The following is a 7,158-nucleotide window of genomic DNA, read 5'->3' on the forward strand; positions in this document are numbered from 1 at the left end:
ACTCAAGAGAAAAGGCAGCTGTACATCAGCATTTCTACAAGAGAGTTTGTTCTTAGCTCAGTAAGACAATCTTGATGCATTCTAGCTGTAAATATAGAGGATGAAACTGAAGTGTGGTGAGGTATACTGGTTCTCTGTTGGTTTTCTTTGTTGTTGGGAGGTTGGGGGTTTTGGTTTTAGTTTTTGTTTTCATTTTTGTTTTTAAGTCTCTATTGAGCTCAGAAAAAGCTCAAACTCATTGAAGTGTCAGCTGGCAATCTGGGAACACTCACTCCCATGCTTACTGACTCCTGGACAATGACACTGCAGTAAGCCTTTTCAAACCACAAGAAATAAACACCTACTCCACATAGTCCTTGGCTTTCCCAAGGCTTTGAAATTTGTGATGCTGGCCTCTCCTGTGGCACTGCAGCCCAGCCTGCTCTCAAGACACTGCACAGGCAGGACTGCAATGAGATGAGCATCAAACATTGCAGTCCCTTCCTCCTCTCATCCCCTTCTCCCAGAGTGGTCACAAGCAGCAGAGACGCGTTCATGCTACTCTGGTACCTGAGTTTACAACTAGAACTTACTTTTTCTTTACTATGCCTTTTGAAATGCTCAGGGACTGCAGAAGACCAGAGCTGAACAGAAAGAAGAGTTAAAAAAACAAAAAAGAAAAGGAAATAAAAGAAAGAGAAAGAAGAAAAACAGCCATCCTGTCTATTTGGATAAGGAGCAGATCTGGTTTTTATACTGTTTCTTAGGAGGTTTTGGTTCTTTGAGTTTTTAGTGGCTGTTTTTACTGATATTTTTGTCCTTTACCCTAATAAAAGTCACCTGAAACTGTTTGAAAAATGCAAATGTGCTGCCTTTTAGTGAATGTTTATTGAAGAGAGGGGAGGAGACAAGGTTTCCTGTAAGTGGCAGCTGAACAGTGCCAGGTGGTACATGATATTTTAATCCATGTCCAGAATAGCAAAGACCAGCATTGAAGATTAAGGGAAGTGATACACTTCACTGGGTTTTAGCACATTTTTCTGTTGTAATTTTTTTTGTTTTGGGGTTTCTATGTTAATATAGGATGATACCACACTATATACTGGCTGGCAGAAATTAATCTTGTCACGAATGTACTTCTTTGAAAGGCTGAGCCTTCCTGAGCTCTTAATTTGATCTGATTTGACTGTCTCATTATCATAGCAGCAGATTTTGGAATAGCAAAGTTGAACCTTACTTGAACTTGTTGGCTACATTAGTGCTGTTTTTCTTTCTCCTCCCCACCTCCATCCATGAATAATAATACTCAGTACCACTTTTTTATTATCCTACTGAGGCCTCCTAGTAACTGTTTGCTAAACAAACACATGCTAACATGGCACGTTGGGGGAGAAGCATATTAAAGAGCCTGAGTTTTGTATGCCAAAGACAGAACTTGTCATTCCAGGGAAACGCACGATTTGATGTCCTGGGAAACTCAGGGTTTTCTGTCAGGCATGTGGTCCTGTTATCTCGCACATCGAGCAGACTGCAAGCACAACAGCTTTGAGGTTTGCAAAACACATACCATGTACGGACTGGGGCCAGGTCACTTCTCTTTTTGTGTTTCTGCTCTGAAATTCCCCTGCAGTGCAGCTGCACAGTCCTTGCCTGGGCCCACTGCTTTTCTATTGAAGCATGGGTCTGCTTGACTCATCTTGCTGTGGTTCCCGAGCCGTTGCAGGGATGCAGCTCTGGCATGGTTTGGTAATTTCTGCTTGGCCAGCAGAAAATAACCTGTCCTTCTGGGGACAGAAAATAACCCGGTCCCTCACACCCATGGGCTGTGACACATCTAACTCCAGGGCACCATGGTCCCTGCAGCACAGGCATCTATCCCCTCTGGTGGCAAGAACTTTCTTTGGAAAGAGAGAGCAGGGCTGTGCCTTGGGGAGGGACCCCACAATCCAGTGCAAGGTCAGACAAAAGCCACCCCGTTGGTTCCTTTAGCCGCTGGATAAAGCTCTGTCTGTCTCTGATCAGCTTGCATTATCCCTAATGAGCTCTGGCAGAGGCTTCAGCTCTCTGCTCTTCCATCAAGACAAACTGGTAAGACCCACCTTCCCCAGGGCAATGCTTAACCCTTTCCATGTACACTTGTTTGCCCATAGGGAAGCCCAGAGTTAACTGAGTCCTGAACGAGGCACCCAAATTGCTCACGCTACTGCAAATGGCTGATTGCTGACCTGAGGGATCTACCTCATGGCTCCCTGCTGGGAGTGGCAGTCCTGGGTCTCCCAGTGTCCCACATCTCTGCAGAAATGGGCACCTATTTCTGCGCAGCCATTTGACCTCATTGTGATTGCAGCAAAAAATGCCAAAAATCCCCAATAGGGCAAGATTTGCAAAAGATCCTAGCTCCTCTCTAGGTATTAAAATATGCTTTTAAAATGCATGCACTATCCAGCATCTCTCATTGACAACACTTGTGACAGTCACCCACTGCCTGATGTAAGCCGCTGTGCCCTGCTCTGGGGAGGAGTTGCTCAGCACATTTGGGTATGAGACACAGAAGAAGCCTGGCACAGGAAGAAACCCACTGAACTGGGAGTTGTTTAGAGAGGGTAAAATACTAAGGGAAAAACCCCTTCAGCATGCAAGAATAATAAGTTTATAGGAATTAGCAAGGGAGCTAGGAATAACCTTTCAATGGTTGCAATCTGGCACAGACAGATGTGACTGAGAGTTCCCAGCAGCTGAGGGCTCTCTGTGCATTACATGGGATGAGCTGGCAATTCCCAAGGCAATTCCAAAAGGCCAGGCTCATCAGGGGAGCTAATACTGGCTTATTGTTTTCCTTTATTTCTTTGAGAGGAAAAAGCATCCTAACGGTAACATCACTGGAGCTGTGCATCCCAATTAACCTGCTGCAGGTAGGGTCAACCTGCTTTCTCCTGCACCCCCTCAGAGCATGTCTGTTCCCATGGCCACTCTCCCCTGGGAAAGAGAGAGGAAGGAAAAGGTGCTGCTCTGTTTATGAGCTAGTTCTGCTTTATGGCGCTGCCCTTCCTGCAGCCTGGCTAAATGATTTGTCCTTTTTTTACCCCCCCCCTCTCATTTCTCTGTCAATTGATTGCTCACTGCCAGAGGGTATTATTGGCTTCAAAAGCTTCATTTTCTGGTTCCTGAACTGCTCATCTTCTCCTGGCTCATTGCTGCTACTGGAGGTCAGATCCAAGTCCAGAGTTATTAGGCTGTTTTGGGTTTGACCTTGAGACCCTCCTTTGTTCACCCCATCACATGAAAAGCCCCTTTGATCATTTCAGACACATACTTTTGAAAAAAAAATCCAATGGCAAGAGATGATTTTATTATTTCAGTGGTAGGTAGAAATAAGCTGGATCCAAAACGTTCCCAGCCAGGTTTAAAGAATCCCAGTGCCTGGGGCTATTCCTGCTTGCCAAGGAGCTGGGGTCCGTGGCAGCATCTCAGCATTTCTGCACACACCAAAAACTTGCTTCACTTCTGTAAACCAGCAACAATTGTGTCCCGGTCTCAGCTTTTGTTGTGGAAGAATTAATGGGTTGCAAGATGCTGTTGTATAATTTGCATGAAAAGTACAGGGTTTTTTACAACTGGAAGGGTTTCCACCTGGATTTGAAATTCCCAAAGTGTAACTTTCAGAGAGTAGCCACGTGTTCCTACCTGGACGCGTTCCTGTGCGACCTAGTCTAGGTGATCCTGCTCTGGCAGGGGGGTTGGACTGGATGATCTTTCAAGATCCCTTCCAACTCCTGATATTCTGTGATTCTGTGATTTTGTGAAAGCACAAGGGGGAAAAACCATAAGCTTCTGTATCATGCTGTTCAAATTCACCTTGCCCAGCTGGGTAACCATGGAGAAGAAGATGCAGTGGTAAAAACGCCTTACAGAAAACAACTGTTTTCTTAATTTAACACCTTATCTATTGCTTCCTGCAGTATTCCAGGGAATTAGCTCATTCTCTGCAGAGTTTTGCAAGCAAGTTCTCATGAGATTCAAATGTCTGACATGAGATTTCTACTATATTCTGGGCAGAAACTTCTCTATCAGATTACGGAGTAGTCAGTGATTCATTTAGGAAATGGTAATTTAAGATCAGCAGGGCAAGGAGCAGGCACTTTCCCTGGGCAGGCAGGGAACTGGACACAGGGTCTCCTTATTTCTGGGGTGAATAAGCCAGACATAGAACTGAAAGTAGTCTGGGACAATTCTCAGTCCCTACGAAAGGCATCCTGGAAGGAGGGAGCTGCCTGGAAGAAGAGGGCTGGAGTGCCTTTTGCAGGGCTAACTGTCTCTTCCAAGATTTTTCCCTCCAGGTTTGGATGCTCAGAGGAGTCCAGGTTGGACCTTGTATCCCCGCAAAGTTGCTGTTTGCAGCAAACGTTTGCAGCCAATCTCCCTCTACATGAAAATGGTGGGATATGTAGAAGAAATGATAAATTTGGAGGGAACTATACAGTTACTCAAAGGAAAATGTCAAGTATTACTGTTAAAAAAAATTCTATTGAAGAAAAAGAATCATCAACTCTCTGCATTTGCAGCACAGAGTCTGCTGCTTTGAAATCAGGATCTAGCTGCTGTTATTCTGGGGAATTTAAGCCAGACTCTTGCTGTCACCATCTCAATGTTCTTGGCTTTGTTGCTGTTTCTTTGTTGTATTATTCTGAAGAAAATAAGTCTATTAGTGTTCTTTTTTTGGCAGAGGAATGGCTGTGTGAACACCAAGTGGATGGACTCCAGGTGGCACAGTGACTCAATGCATGAGCCCTGTCCTGCTCCAGTCGGGTGCAATGTCACAGGGATTTCCTGCCTGCAGCACAGGGGTTTTATGGGCTCTCAAGGTGCACCCCCACATTAAGTGCCTGAACTGAGCTTGGGTCTTGTGGCCAAATCCTGCCAAATGGTTTACACAGCCTGAATGCGATGCTGGGGTGAAGCGTAAGGTGTGCACACAAGCAGGCACCTGTGGGCACATCCTAGTTGGCCCTGGTCTGCCCCATCCCTGCCTTCACAAGGGTTTGCAGGATGAGACCTGGACTTCACCAAAAAAACCCCAACTCTCATTATACCACCAAAGTTAAAACTCTCTGCAAGGGTCACTCTGTGTATGTGCACAGCACCAGTGAGCTTTCCACTGCCTCCACATGCACTGGGTACGGCTGCTCTGCAAGCACATATGTGCTTGGTGCAAAGAGACCCCAGCATCAGATCTTACCATCCTAAGCACAGGCTGTGAACCAACCTGGCTTCAACAAACTGTTAAGATCACCTGGTAATAGCTCAACAAGAAGCCAAGCAGGTCCCCTCCCTCCCAATTGCTTGCTTTTAAGAGTTCATTAGTTGCATGCTGCTACAGTAAAGACTGGTGCTGTTACAAGCTCTTGCATCCGAGCACTCCTTAATTGCCCCCTGAAAACCCCACACCCAACAGGTACCCAGATACTTTACCGGCCAAATCTTGATGCCTATATTTAAAAGGGTGACCCTAGTTTGAAAAAGCATTTTTGGAGGCCAATCTGTAATTTGAAACGGTTTAAACATATTTTTAAGTAACCCTGTAAAATAACGTGCTGCCAAGCAAGAGCTTTGGATTAAATTATATCCCCATGAAAATCACAGCGTGTAAAGGTGGCTGCTGGAAGTTGACAGAGCCTTAATTATGGCAGCCCCAGTGTGCAATACAGCAGCAGCACAAGGCAGCAGCACAATCCAGTCTTGGAAAATCTGTGCTGTAAGGCCACACCAGGGTTAACCCTGCATGCTGTGCACACATCCTGCTTTGGAGCTGTGCCGTCGGCATGGGTCAAGAGCCCTGAACCATGATTTCAAGGGAAACAGCTTCAGAATAGTCAAGTGTCTCCACTTGCTGAGGGAGTTTTCTGGGCTTTTTCTTTTCCTAGTTCAGGCTGCTCCAAAAAAATATACACAGAAACTGCTCTGCACAGTGTTTCTTGACACAAAGCCACCACTCTGCTGTGTTGCTTTGCGATAGTGGCACCGTATAATATATGTTCCTTGTGCTGCTCTATTCTGATATCCCCAGCTTACAACTTAAAAGTCAATGTATTCCCCCTCCTCAGCCCTCTCCCACATCATCTCCAATCAGCCAGGAGTACAAAAACACTAAGCCTCATTGCTAATGGCCTAAGCAAATGATTTAATCATGGTGATGTAAAAGGAGTAAGAAGCCTGTAGGATTGAAAAAATGCTGGATAGACAGTAAGACTAATGAGGTAATGTGTAAACTCAGGCATTTTCTAACAGGCGGATTGTGGCAGAGCTGACATGTATATTGAAAGGGACGTAAAAACATAGACAAAACAATAGCCTGGGTTGGCCATAGCTTGATTTACGTAGTGGAAACATTTTTTTCCTATGAAGGCAAAGACAAGACGCACAGAAGGCTCTGTGCTTGGTAGTACAGTCACAGCATCGCGACTGGAGATAACAAACGTCTGTACCCAAGCACAATCAGCCTCTGCGGCTGTGGTGTGAAGCTGTCTCGGAAGCACGTGTACAACAAGTTTCTCAGGGCTCTGCGAGATCAGCCAGCATTGCTGTCCCCATGAGGAAAGGGGAGCCCAGACAATTTTTTTAGACATCTCAGTACAGGAGAGCGCAGGCGCCAACACTGAAATGGCGGACTTGGCGCACAGGAAGCAGTCTGCATTGCTTGTGCTGGTCACAAGATATGGTAGCTCTGAAAGCAACCTGAGCTGCTCTGCAAACTATAGGCCCACCTGTGCCATCCGTGCAAAGCGGAGGGTGTCTGTAATCCACACCTCTGGTTGCCACAGGGTAACCTCTGTGTGCAGACGAGCACCCAGTTCCTACCATGGTGCATTCCGGGCAGCACAAAGAAGTGGGCACTCGGCGATGCCTACGGGCACAGTGGTACTGCCCTGGTGCCAAGAGTGGGATGAGACATCTGCTTCCCAAGCCAGGCTGGGCACCACTCGACCAGAGCAAAGTGACAGCTCCTGGGGCTGCCAAACACACAGTGTGCTCCATGTGTGAGCACTGTACACACTCCTTAAAAACACCGACTGCTTCAGGTGAGAGCAGGAGCACTGGGGAGGAGAGGACCAGGGATGTGAGCATGTGTGCCCAGTTTCACTATGGGATGGCTAATGAGGAAATTCTGTACTTTTGACTGCC

The sequence above is a fragment of the Mesitornis unicolor genome, unplaced genomic scaffold, assembly GCF_000695765.1.
Source record: "Mesitornis unicolor isolate BGI_N332 unplaced genomic scaffold, ASM69576v1 scaffold49844, whole genome shotgun sequence".
NCBI lineage: Eukaryota > Metazoa > Chordata > Aves > Mesitornithiformes > Mesitornithidae > Mesitornis > Mesitornis unicolor.